The sequence below is a fragment of the Amblyomma mixtum genome, chromosome 7 (genome assembly GCF_055824585.1).
Source record: "Amblyomma mixtum isolate Tamu chromosome 7, ASM5582458v1, whole genome shotgun sequence".
Taxonomy (NCBI): Eukaryota; Metazoa; Arthropoda; class Arachnida; order Ixodida; family Ixodidae; genus Amblyomma; species Amblyomma mixtum.
This window is the reverse complement of record NC_143018.1, coordinates 152,589,474-152,603,600: the sequence shown is the minus strand read 5'-3', so window position 1 is coordinate 152,603,600 and position 14,127 is coordinate 152,589,474. Positions and strand designations below refer to the sequence as shown.

The 14,127-nt window shown below is 45.4% G+C and overlaps 1 long non-coding RNA gene across 2 annotated transcripts; it reads left to right on the top strand.

The window, feature by feature from the left end:
* The first annotated feature begins 2,900 nt into the window (after positions 1–2,900).
* LOC149337887 (uncharacterized) lies at positions 2,901–9,967 on the top strand. Of its 2 annotated transcripts, none has more exons than XR_016284671.1 (4): positions 2,901–3,139; positions 4,177–4,270; positions 4,817–4,892; positions 9,720–9,967. It is a non-coding gene; the product is annotated as an uncharacterized LOC149337887 (long non-coding RNA). The 2 variants fall into 2 exon arrangements; XR_016284670.1 differs by having other exon boundaries at positions 2,901–3,150.
* The last annotated feature ends 4,160 nt before the right edge of the window (positions 9,968–14,127 follow it).

Sequence of the window (14,127 nt, the reverse complement as noted above, 5' to 3'; positions counted from 1 at the left end):
GACAGGCAATGTTCCCACAAGGATCTTGTAAGGTGCCCGATTGGTGGTTGAGGGAGGCTCCCAGGAAGCAATACCAGCGTGGGGTACCTACGCTTGTGCCGTGAACACTGCCGTATAGACCTCCCCCCCCCCCCCCCCCCCTCCTCGCTCCTCCTCTTCGCATTCTCTCTAGGCTGGAAGCAGTCATATATCAGCCGCTATGGACAGGTACCTTCCCATTGACATAAAGCCGAAAGGCAAGTAACTCCACCAACACTCTTCGGACTTTTGCGAAGTTCTGCGGACCCTCTACCTGTGGTAGGGGGGGAGAGGGGGGGGGGTCTATTCTGCAGTGTTCACGGCGCTAGCGTAGGTACTCCACGTTGGATAAATGCACGCTCCAAAGCTGCCCCGCATTATGAGCCGAACCATTAGCTTCCACCCCGAGGTAACCAGTTTCCATTGGTCACAGGCGAGCTCTTGTGTGTGCTAATTCTCAGGGAGAGCCGAGCATGTTGGTACGCGGACATGCGGTATCAGGGACAAGTGACTAGAGCGCGACGAATTGCCATGGTAGAGGCATCCAATCGTACTTGAAAGAGGCAGAGGCTGGCTGACGGAATTATAGACCCTGTTGGGAATTAAGATGCAGTGTCGGAGACAGTGTAGGGTTTAATGGGAGCTTACGCAAGAAAATTATCGGAGCAAAGACGGAGTAACGTTTCTGCTTGGCAGCGCTTACGGTTTTGTCTGAGAGGTGGTCAGGAGAAAAGAGGCGCTTGCAATCCTGAAGCAGTTAAAGAAAACAACACTCCATAATCATAATCAGTCTGACCAAGCCCACTGCAGGGCAAAGGCCCCTCCCATGTCTTTCCAATTAACCCTGTCCTTTGCCAGTTGCGGCCACCGTATCTCTGCAAACTTCTCATTCTCATCCGCCCACGTAAATTTCTGCCACCCCCTGCACTCTAAGAACTGCTACTCCTGCATTAAGAGTAAAAGAGCCTCGCTACTCCTGCAGGTCTCAATCTACTCTCTCTACAAACGAGAAAGAGTGAAAGGTCCTGTTCACTCCTCTTGACAAAAGAGTAAAATGGCATTTCCACTCCTGCATACCCCAAGGGAGTTCAGTGCTTGTTTTACTCCTCCGCCCTTACGGCCATACAATCGTAAGGGCGCGCTAGCTTCTCGGGGCCGGCCTGCCAGCCTGGATGCCGGCGTCAGAAAAATGCACTGGTATTGTTTGTTCACGACCAAAGCTCTGGGATAGAGTATCATTAGCCAATGTTGAGTTGTTGGTAGAAGCGATAACAGCCATACAAATTTCCTCCCATAGCCGCTTTGCTGCTGCTCTGGAGTTCGCCTGGCCTCTGCTATAGCTCCGCTCCTGAAGGGGTCGCGGAAACCGAGCATATATTTATTTCCCTATGACGCGGGGTTCAGAGTAAAACGGTGCCGAGGGTAGCACCTAAGTGCTGGCCAGTTTCGAAGCGCATTCAGCTACAGCATCTATGTGAAATCGGCTAGGTTTAGCGACGACAAGGGCAGCCAGCGAGCAGCGCACAGTTCGTCGCCCGGCGCGATCGCGGGCGGCGTCGTTGCCGAAAGCTCGGCTCGCTCAATGATTCGCTCCGTAGCTTGCGAATCGCGCACGCAAGGCTGGAAAATCGAGCAGCGACTGGCCTGCGATTGAGCGAGCCTTTATGCCCACGTTTGCAGCACAGGTAAACAAATTTAGCACACATGTATGCATGGAATATCGGCTGCGTTGCGGCGATTCTTAAGCTCGTCCTCGACGCCATCATCACCGTTCGGGTGGACCCGAACATATCTTTATTTTACTACGAGACATAGTTCACAATAAAACGTACTTACAATGCAAAGAGTAGCACCTCAGCGCTAGCCAGTTTCAAAGCGCTCTCAGCTCTGGCATTGAAGTGAAACCTCCTAGGCTTAGCTACGAATACGGCAGCCAGGGAGCAGGCCGAAGCTCGTCGCGCGGCGCGCTCGCGAGCAGCGTCATAGCTGAAAGCTCGGCTCGCTCAAAGATTGGCTCAGAAACTTGCGAATTGTACTCGCAAGGCTGGCAAATCGAGCAGCTAGCGGCTGGCCTGCGACTGAGCGCACGTTCGCAGTACAGGTGAACAACAATTAGCGCACGAATGCTTGGGATACCGGCTGCGTTGCGGCCACGTTAAGGCGATTCTTAAGCTCGTCCTCGACGCCATCGTCACCGTACGTGACACACAGGCTGAGAACTTGAATTCGAGTACGTGCTAAAGTAAGCTGCTCGTATTTCTCTGAACAATCTGAACTCGAAAAGACAGTTGCTTCTGTCGGCTTCCATGCATGTGGGCTCTTGCTAGTGAAAGTACACTCGAACAGGATGCGGCGAGTGCGGGCCGCTGTTGCATATAAGCTAAAGTGTGAAGCAAGCATCGTCGTAGTTCCGTAACGCAGTTGATATCACAGTTTCCGCTTGTACGGGTCACATTTAAGCTCTGTTTTATGTAGATCTCCGTCGACCATGCCAGTGTCGCGTAGAGTAATGCATCACAGCTGCTCTTTGTCCTACCGCTCGCGTCGAACATATCCTTGATATGGACCAGTTTGCGATACGGTGCGTTTCTTTGCCTTTTTTGTCGCATTTAAGGGATTTTCGCTGCCGTCAATCGAAATTGCATTCCGTCAACAGCGTCGTCTGCGCCGTCGTCTGCTAGGACACCCGGGGATGGGATCACAGGATCGCAGCTTCTACAAACGACATGTCAGCAAAAGTATCTAAAAGCGCTTTGGTATTCGCATTTAATAAAGAAATAAAATTAAAAAAATATAATTTGTTTTTGTTGCGAACACAATTCAAATATTAGTAATAAAAAAAGCGCATTTGTAGGTTTTTTCAACGAAGCAAAACTGCAGCCGTCGTCACGTTTTGTGTTATTTGGGTTTTCGTAGCATTGTTTGAGTGCTCGTGCGGTGGACGTGTATGAAGAACACAAGTGTGTTTTGGAAACCAACGACGAGAATTACGCCCTGTCAACACTGGTGATTTTGAACGGGTAAAGCCCTGAAGAAAGGTAGCGCTACGACTTCTTGTCATCTGGAGAGGCAACGAAGAAGAATGTGCGGTTTTGCTAAGCCTTGATGAGCCGTCTGAACGGTGAGGCCCGTGTACGTTTCTTTACTTCTGATCTCTATTCGCACGCGTTATTAGTGTGCGCCTATATAGGGATGGCAGTGCAGGCAGTCTGCGTGCGGTTGCCTCAGCTATAATGCGTTAACGCCGATTCACACGACGGTCCGTTCGCCCGCGGCCTGCGCACTACGTATTCATGCGTCACCACATTGAGAGGCGCGCTGTCGGCCGCGGCAGCGGGCGAACGGAAAATCGTGTGAATCGGCCTTTACCAGAAAAGAACGGGCGTATAGGCCGCATGGCAACTGTTGCTCCATATTCTCTATCTGCGTTTAGTACTCGGGTGCCACGGTAAATAAAAATGCCACCAGTTATCACAACAGAGTGATGCGGTCGCTTGCTAGCGCTGCGAAAAACAACAGACAATGTTTACTACATTCCAATAGCATAGATTTGTGCTGCATAGGACAGGATGATGAGCGTGCAGTGCCACGTTGTTAGAGAGCGCTCTTGCTAGGCCAGCTGCGGACAGAGAAGGGAACTGACAACGGTCGAGTTGCCTCGCGGCTGGTGCCCGTCGGATTGATTTGTGCTACTTAGAAGATGACGATGAGCGGCAGTGCCGCGCGACAGAGCACTCGCGCTAGGCCAGCTGCCAACAGACAGTGCTCAGTGTGTGTACTCGTGGGATTAGTGCTTACGCCATAATATTTGTCATACAATTTTTTCGGGGACGATGATCGCGTGTAAAAGGCTGGGGCATATCCCTTGCCTAGTCATTTGTAAATTTTTATCTGTGCTTCCCCATGGAACATAATTTGACACAGTATTGTGTCAAAGTTAGATCGTTCTTGCGTCTGCCCTGAGGTGTAGGTGTCGATGCTTCCTCGCCTTCAGATTTTGAGAACTGTTTGGGATGCAACTGCGCACTTATTTAGGATTTCAAGCTTTTTGCTATATCCCTCGTTTGTGCGGCCCGCTGTCAAGTCGTTCGCTATATCGGTGATGGTTTGTTATTGATTTTCACTTTCTCTTATTTATTCTTGGTTGACTGCCACCAGCTGTGCTGCCGGCGATTCTCCGCGCTCGGAACTATTCCCAGGCACGAGACCCTACCCACAGACCATCCTGCACCACACTCACCAGTTTTCTTCGGTATTTTTTTCCCTTGCTCTTACTTGCATTGCCACTAGGCAGTTTTTATTTCTGTGCAGATTTGTTAAATGCTATACCAATTTTCGTTTCATGCTGTGATGTGAGATATCGTGCTTCTTGCTAATGAATGCATGCCTTTTCCATCCTCTCATCATTTGTGCAAAGCAGGTGGGTCTACTGGTCGCTACGTTCAATTTAAAAATACCTTCGGTGCTGCTGCAAAGCACCCTAGTAGTAATAATTAAATCCTGTGCATGCTATATTCGAATAGTTAAGCTCCTTTCATCATGCATAAAAATAGTGGTATTCCAGCCTGCTCATCTTTCTGTGCGGGTGTGACAGTCATGTAAATCTACTGAAAAAATGTATATCGGTGCATCACATACAATCTGTTCATTTCTTTTGTCATGGGCCCTCTCATTGCTTTTTGTGTTCCTATGTTACTACCTTATTCTAATTTATGAAGCAGTAGACAATTTCTTCTCTTGTCATTCATGACATTGTTACGGCCACTGACAACAGTTGCTCTGACATATTTATTTGCAGTTGCCAGCTGCCAGTATCTACTGGGCCATTCGTGCTTCCAGCTTTTGGCTGTGCTATCTCTCCTCAGCTGTTTGTGGTAGGTATTGTTTTCCAGTGATGCATACCTTACCTGCCTATTTAGAAAAATTTCGTAGACATAGGCTCACAGCCGGGTTTAGAAATGCATGCAGAGCTCTACGTGCACTTAGCAGCAGTACCTCCCTGTATAATCACATGAATCTGATCCTGAATTACATGAATGTAATTACATGATCTGTATGAAATAGTCGCTCATGAAGCTTTTGACTGCTGCTGTTAACATAATGGAATTTACACTGCTTCAGGTGCAGTGACTATTTCACACATGTTGCCTCTTATGCATATGTGCCCTCTGAAAGGGCGAACATATTCCTTTATCCCTTTAAAAAACATTGTGTTCTATCATGATGCTTTACCGGTATTTCTGGTGTATAGACCAAAATGTCACTCAGTACTGTAACATGAAGCGGGAACTCAGTTTGTCCAATGTTTTAGAGGTAACATGAAGCGGGAACTGAGTTTCTCCAATGTTTTAGGGGTCCTAAAACATTGGACCAACACAGTTCCCACTCGAGTTATTGATCACTTCGCTCTCGCCCTACCATAAGCTTGCCGTCCAGGTTGGACAAATTGATAGAGCGACTGCTCCAGTGAAGTGGTGGTTCTGAGTTCGAACACCGGACCAGGACGAATCTTTCTTTAACTACGAAGTTTCTGTGAAAGCTGTATAGCTTTCCTTTGTAGCCATTTGGCTGTGCTCGAGTGGATGTCAATGAGTAATTACTCCTTATTACAGATCTTTTGTCAACGCCAAACTGATTCAATAGCAACAAATAGTAGAAGGGTAAAAGCATGCTGCTCCCAAAAATTCGTTAAGCATGTTATAAAATGTATGCTGTATTGTTTTAACTGCTGCAAAGAAATAACGGTGATGTTAGATGCCCAGCCCCTATTAGGTAAACATAGCTCGCAATTAACACAGTGGATGGAAAAGAAATATGGACTTCAACCCTCACGACGACCCTCACCCCAGTAAAACAAAAAGTGCCAGTGTTGCCATACTTCAGAGCTTTGCTCTTTAAAATTGCAGTAGACTGCTACCCAAAGTTGACAAAAAAATGCGTCTCGTTTTCTGCATGTGCATTCCACAGTGCTGGTGCCATTTTCACTGGCCATTGACATTCAGTCGCATGATGTGCACCCCGCTCCTCGAGTTGATTTTGTTTGTCTTGTGAACCTGCCGTCAAAATCAGTGCAGGATAATGCTTCCCCAGTTGATCTGCAGTTAACATTGTCCTTTGCCAGCTGCTGTCACCCTTTCTCCACAGAGAAGGGCGGTGGGAGTCCAAGCCAGGTGGAGTTGAAATATTTGACTAGTAGTGGACAGGGATCCTGTGGTTTGTTGAGTACACAGGCAAATTGGAGACTTATGGAAGAATTTTTTTACCAGCCAAAAAAGACGCATACACAAGAAAGAACCGCACAGGACAAGGGCTGGTAAAAGCCGTAGTCCTCTGTGGTTCTCTTTTGTGTATGCGTGTTCCTTGGCGGGTAAAAAAATTCCTCCGTAAGTCTCCAATTTGCCGGTGTCCTCCACAGATTGGAGGATCCCTGTCTGTTACTAGTCAAATTTCACTACTCCACCTGGATTGGACTCCCAATGCCCTTCTCAAACTTTTGAAATCCTGTTGCCCTAGCAGATCATCAGCTGTCGGTTGTATTACTTTCGCTTCAGTGAAATTTGACATGTAGCGGACAGGGATCCTAGAATTTGTGGAGTACACAGGCAAACTGGAGACTTATAGAATTTTTTTACCAGCCAAGGAAGACGCATACACAAGATTCGTTGTCTGTGTTTCACAACTGAAAGTTCTAAATGCGTGCAAAAGTGTATCGTGCATTCGCACGTATTTTGAAAACTCAATTTTTGCAGCGTTAGGTTTTCGGAATTGGAGCTGTAGCATTGCCGCCACAGAATCCCGCTCGTTAACAAAGCGCACACTTATTTGCTAGGTATTTATTCGGTATACCGCAACCAGTACACGTCACTGTTTGGAAGGTTCTGTCGCGAAATTTCTGATTGTGCAAGGTAGCTTTTCTTTTAAATTCAAGCGCTCTCTATTTGCTTTTTCCTGTGCATATTCATCGGTCGTTTCAATTCGGAAGCGTTGGTGCTGCAAGACGTGCATACGGAAGCTACGTTTGTGCACAAAGCTCCTGAATTTTTGAAAGCGCAGCTCTGACAGTTCTCGTTGTCATAAATAAGTACAAAGCAGCCTAATCTTTTTGGACACACCATTTCATGCTCTTAGCTGTTTCTGAGAAACAGGCTGCCTTTTTTTCTGTTTTTGGTGTGAAACATTCCTAACAACTTCTTTCTTTCTCGATGCACAGATAGCCTATGCATACACGGGCAGCTTGATTGCAATATTTAGGGCAATATTTATAACAGGTGCAGTGAGCCTTGGTGCATGTGGACAGAAATTAAGCTAGGGTGGGGTGGGGTATTTTCGCACAGGGTAATGTTATGCGGAGGGTTTGGCGTATTGAAACCGAGTCTTTCTGAGCTCTTATTAGACGTCCCAGCACCAGGACAGTAGTTGAGGCTTTTCTTCTTTGTTTTCTAGTCAATGGTTTCCATCACATAAAATAGCCTTAATTCTAGCTATCCCGTGGCCGTCTAACAGAACGATGCAGATATACTGGAGTGATCAGTGTTGCATAAAAGTAGTGAGAACATTGCAAATGCAAGACAACTTCATTGGTTTGCAGTGCACTAACGTGACAGTCATAGAGAATTACACATTACATTTGCAAATCTAAATTGTGCATAATAGTATGGACTGGCACGTAATGTGCGAAGTAATCACAGTTATCTCGTTCATTCCAAATGCTAGTGTCAAACATTGTCAGTATTGCATATTTATAAAGACAGGCATGCTGCGCCTAACTTGTCGTTGGATAGATTTTATTACTATGAAAGCAAAAAGTTTACACATGGCTGTCGTGTTCTTGCGTGGGAAGTAGTATTACCTTAAATGAGTATAAACACCAAATTTTTGGTTATGTGTGTTGTTTGTAGTGACGTGCTGGGCATTCATATACATAGAATTGTTGCATAGTATTCGTCTCCAATCGCTAAATAATTACAACCAGATTTCTTTTCTTCCCTGTTTCAATAGCATAGCAATTGCTAAGACATCAATGTTCAGTATAGGTTATGGAAGGCACAAAAAAGCTACGATATCGCTACTTCATCGTTTTAATTAGTTACAATGCTAAAGCCAGCCTGCCTTAAGAGTCGGAATCAAAATGAATGACGAAGCCGCAATTATATTGCAGTTTTCCTCATGCCTCCCCTGGCTTATACTGACCTTTGATGCCATTGCCATTGCTCAGTTTTTAAAAGTGAAGCAGGAGAGAGAAGATATTTAATTACAAATTATTTAGCAGTCATAGGCGAATACTGTGTGGTTGTCCTTATGCATCATTAAAAACAACAAAAAAATGCAACTGAAATTTGCTCGGCTGCTGACCCAAAAGACGCGGGTTCGATCCCGGCCGCGGCGGCTGGAATTTCTTTGGAGGAGAAATTCTAGAGGCCCGTGTACTGTGCGATGTCAGTGCACGTTAAAGAACCCCAGGTGGTCGAAATTTCCGGAGCCCTTCACTACGGCGTCTCTCATAGCCTGGGTCGCTTTGGGACGTTAAACCCCATAAACCAACCCAAACCAAACTGAAATTTGTTGTCTTCCTCTTTGAGATGAAAAATTTTGAATTTTTCCTTCACTATTTCAGAGCATGAAATTCAGTTAATGGTATCTGAGAAACAGGAATTGCAACAGCCATTTCTCTTCAGCAAGAAAACTGTCATTGGTTTAAGTGTTTTTCCAATTCAAGGTTACCCTATATTTTAAACTGCACAATGTATTATGTGACAAGAAACCGTCAAGCACAATAGGTGTGGTTTTAGAAATGGCTGGAAGTGATAAGGGAATACATTTACTTAGAGCAGGTAGTGACCGCTGATCCGGATCATGAAGAGTAATAACTAGAGGAATATGAATGGGGTGGAGTGCATATGGCAGGTTCTCTCAGATCATGAATGGCAGTTTTTCAATACCCCTAAAGAGAAATGTATACAACAGCTGTATCCTACCGGTATTCACCTATGGGGCAGAAACGTGGAGGCTAACGAAGAGGGTTCAGCTTAAGTTAAGGACAACGCAACGAGCTATGGAAATAGAAATGATAGGCGTAACGTTAAGAGATCGGAAGCGGGCGGAGTAGGTGAGGGAACAAACGCGGGTTGAAGACATCCTAGTCGAAATCAGGAGAAAGAAGGGTGCTTGGGCAGGGCATGTAAGACGAAGGCAAGATAATCGCTGGTCCTTAAAGGTAACGGAGTGGATTCCAAGAGAAGGCAGGCGTAGCAGGAAGCAGCAAAATGTTCCATGGGCGGAGGTTTGCAGGAACACGGTGGACATAGCTGGCGAAGGACAGGGTTAATTGGAGAACATGGGAGAGGCCTTTGCCTTGCAGTGGGCGTAGTCAGGCTGATCATGATACTTCCAGAAGAGCTTGCTCATGTTAAAATTTTCATTTGGTAAATATGTGCTTGTTTTACACGCACACAGCTTTTCAAAGGACTAGCATAGTGATAATTGTATTGGGCTGCATAAAATTGTAGCTCTGAATGAAGGTTTGCAATGAAAGGTGTCTGCACTTGGTCACAATATAGGTACACACTAGTGGCGACATGACACACACGATCAGTACATTCTAGTTGTATTCTTTCTTTTTTTTCATGGGGTTATATGCAGGATAGTACGAAAAGGGCATTGGAATTGACTCTTACTTGCATTATTTTCATTCATGTTTGCAGGCACCCGGTGAAATGCACTCATAGCCAAAGCTCCTTCACTCAGCCGAGCAAGCTACGGCATCATCCAGCATCTTAGTTTCTTTTGAGCGCTTACAGCTCACTGCGGTGGATTTGGTAGATGGGTTTACTTTGCTTTTGGCAGTGTTCTTGGCATTTAATGTCAAGTACACCCCAAAAACAAATCGGGCTTGTCTGCTGCTTGAGACACTAATGGGGCTTGATCCTAGCGAGCGCCTCCCGAGCGTGTTTTGGGCAGCCACAGCAATCACAGCAATGACTTGAGAAATAAAAGTTATCAGTGTTGTACATTTGTGTCATTATTTCTTGAACCATTGTTATTCCCAACGCAGACAGAGCACCATACTAATGTGCAAACTGTAGTGTAGCCATAAAGTAGTTGTATGAGCAAAAATTATTCTACTCAAAGATTATAATCCCTTTTGCTCATTACCCTTTTTTATAGATGTAGCGCAGGTGGATCCTGCAAAACATATGACCAACTTGCTCTGAAGAATATGTGAAATAAGAAAATTAGTACGATACATTGAAAACACGTGAAACTCCTTTTGAAGGAGTAAAATAAGATCTGGGCTGATACTCCTTGAAGGAGTATAGTCACTCTAACAAACGGAGTCCTCGAACTCTACCTGAAAGAGTAGTAGGATGCTGTTTCAATGTGGTAGCTTTACTCCCTCGGAGGAGTGCCTGTACTCTATTGCAGGAGTAGTACAGTACTCCTTGAGTAGGTGTTGGATCACTCTTTGTCCAGAGGGAGTAATTTTATTCTGGAAAAAATGGTGGAATATGGGACAAGCGAATACTCCTTCAAAGTGTGTTCTGGGCACTCCTCTGCACTCCTTTAGTTCTAAGAGTGTGCTGCGTTTGCCTTCTCTTGGAGTCGACTCCGTTACCCTTAAGGACCAGCGGTTATCTTGCCTCCGCATTACATGTCCTGCCCAAGCCCATTTCTTCCTCTTGACTTCGACTACGATGTCATTAACCCTTGTTTGTTCCCTCACCCACTCCGCCCGCTCCTGATCTCTTAACGTTACACCAATAATTTTTCTTTCCATAGTCGCTGCGTTGTCCTTCGTGAGCCTCCACGTTTCTACCCCATAGGTTAGTACCGGTAAGATACAGCTGCTGTATACCTTTCCCTTGAGGGATATTGGTAAACTACCATTCATCATAGAGAAAACCTGCCATATGCGCTCCGCCCTATTCTTATTCTTCTAGTTATTTCCCTCTGATGATCCGGATCAGCGGTCACTACCTGTCCTAAGTAGGCATATTCTCTTACTACTTCTAGCACCTCGCTACCAATTGCGAACAGGTGTTTCCTTGCTAGAATGTTGAACATTACTTTGGTTTTCTGCATGTTAATTTTTAGCCGCACCGTTCTGCTCTGCCTTTCTAACTCACTGATCATGCTTTGAAGTCCATGTCCAGAATGACTTACCAAGCCAATGTCATCAGCGAATCGCAAATTAGTTAGGTATTCTTCATTAATTCTTATCCCCAAATGTACCCGTTGCAGGTCCCGGAATACCTCCTGTAAACAGGCGGTGAATAGCATCGGCGAGATCGTGTCTCCCTGCCTGACACCTTTCCTTATTGGAATTTTATTGCTGACTTTATGAAGGACTACGGTAGCTGTGCAGTCGTTATAAATATCTTCCAATATTTTCACATAACACTCTTCTACACCCTGATTCCGCGATGCCTGCATGAGAGCTGAGGTTTCCACTGAGTCAAACGCTTTCTCGTAATCAGTGAAGGCTATATATAGGGGTTGGTTATATTCTGCGCATTTCTCTATCACCTGATTGACAGCGTGAATGTGGTCTATTGTCGAGTATCCTTTACGAAAGCCTGCCTGATCATTTGGCTGACTGTAGTCTAAGGTTGTCCTGATGCTATTAGCGATTACCTTGCTAAATACCTTGTAGGCAAGGAACAGTAAGCTGATCGGTCAGTAATTTTTCGTCCTTGACGTCTCCTTTCTTATGAATTAATATAATGCTAGCATTCTTCCAAGATTCCGGTACGCTCGATGTCACAAGGCATTGCGTATGCAGGATGGCTAGTTTTTCTAGCACACTCTCTCCTCCGTCCTTCAAAAATCTGCTTTTACCTAATAGTCACCAACTGCTTTCTCCCTTTGTGTTGTTCCTAGGCTTCCGTTACTTACTCCTTCATTCCTGGCGGGATGTCCCATTGCTGTGCCTACTGCCTCTGTCATTAAGGCATTGATTAAATTTGTTACTGTATAGATTTGCGTAGAACTCTTCGGCTACTTTAACTATTTTATCCATATTGCTAATGACATTGCCCTCTTTGTCTCCTAACACCTACATATGGTTTATGCCTATGCCTAGTTATCTCTTCTCTACTTCTAGTCTACTTCCGTTCTTGAGAGCGCGCTCGATTTTCTCCGTGTTAAAATGCCGTATGTCGGCTACCTTGCGCTTATTAACTTCGATAGCTCTGCTAGTTCTATTCTGTCTGTGGAGTTAGACGTCCTCCTGCTTTGGTGTTTCTTAATCAGATCTTTAGTCTCCTGAGATAGCTTGCCAGCATACTGTCGAACCATCCTTCTGCCTACTTCTTCTGCGCACTCCGTCATGATAACGATGATATTATCGCTCATTGTTTCAACATTACCGTCGGATTCTTCAATTAAAGCGGAAAATCTGTTCTGAAACGAAATCCTGAATTCCTCCTCTTTCCCTCTTTACGTAAACTCATTATTAGTCTTCCGCTTCACTAGTTTCCTCCGTTCCCTCTTCAAATCTAAGCTAATACGAGACCTTACCATTCTGTGGTCGCTACAACGGACCTCTCCGAGGTCCTCCACATCCTCTACGATGCCAGGGTGAGCGCTCAGTATAAAGTCTAGTTCATTTTTAGTTTCACCATTGGGGCTCTTCCACGTCCACTTCCTGTTTTCTCATTTGCGGAAGAAGGTATTCATGATCCGTAAATTATTTGTATCTGCAAACTCTACTGATAACTCTCCCCTGCTATTCCTAGAACCTATGCAACAGCCGCCTACCGCCTGGTCTCCAACCTGCTGACAGTGCTGCAATTTATATTTTATGGTTACTGATTAACTGTTACCGCTGAATTTTCAAAGTTCTAAGTGGTATGCGTCCCAAGCAGAGGCTGCTGTGTCTGCGTCAATCTGAACCAGCGAATATTAACTGTATTCTTATGATCAGTAGATACCTCGATAATCCTAAGAGAGGTAACCCGGAAATAATCCCCAATAACGTCCAGCGGACACTCGCGGGTTAACAGTTCTGCGGCTCCCTGTACGCCTCATTTTATCACATGACATCGATGATATCGCATGGGAGATCACCGTTAGAGAGGGCTTGCGCTGCGCTGTTCTTATGCTTGCTTTTGATGGCCTCGTATAGCAGCAAGAACCGTTTGCTTGAAATGCTGAGACAAATGGTGACACGACTGGCACGTGTAATAAAATATGTTCAGTTCTGCTTGTGCCTGGTAAGTGTAGCGCCAGATGTATTTGTGTAATTTACGTTTTATTTTCTTCTCTGGTTCTGATTGTTGTGAACACATATGTAGTGCGATATTTCGTTATCACTTGACGATCTCTTTGATTGGTCTTGTCACTCTCTGTTTTCACGATGTGCGTTTGTTCAGGGGACCTTTCTTTCTTTGCAGCATGTGTTTAGATTTCACTATATGCGTCTATTACGCGTGCAATGTTTCGCACCTGTGTATCCTGGCATTCAGTTTTTGGTAAATAAAACCAGTGGAGTAGATTACCTGGTTTATTATCTCTAATATCTCGACTGCATGTTCACCTAAACGCGTCGCGGAATATAACTGCATGACAATTACTTTATTTACGCCGGGTGTACGCGTGCTTATGTTTTCATTTTCTCCCAGCGGTCGCTGATACATAACACGCCCATCTTGTCTCTGCATATTTACCCAAGTTGGAGCGACCCACACGGTAGTAGAGGGCAGACAGTCAGCTTTGCTGAAGTGCACTGAGGACTGCATGGCATTCCGGAGTCGTGGTTCGGGAAATGTTTTTTGTCCGTCTAAAAGGTTATGGACCTCGACTGAGTATCATTGAAAGTTCGATGCTCAGGAAGAAATCCTTTCCTAGGGACAGGATACCTCTGGAACACTACGGAAGAAATATGAAGGTCGCAAGACAAGTATCCGCTAATCCTTCATCATGCGGTGCATCATCCTGACGACAAAACATGGTGGACTACAGCGCTGCGTATTTTTGTACCGCCCAAAGTGGCCGTCATTTTCGTAAGCGGGGCCGCGAATGGTCCATATATGCCTACCAATGCATTAATGCATACAGACATAAAGGGCCTACGAGGACAGCGACCGTGGATAGTGAACTGAGCTGCAGCAA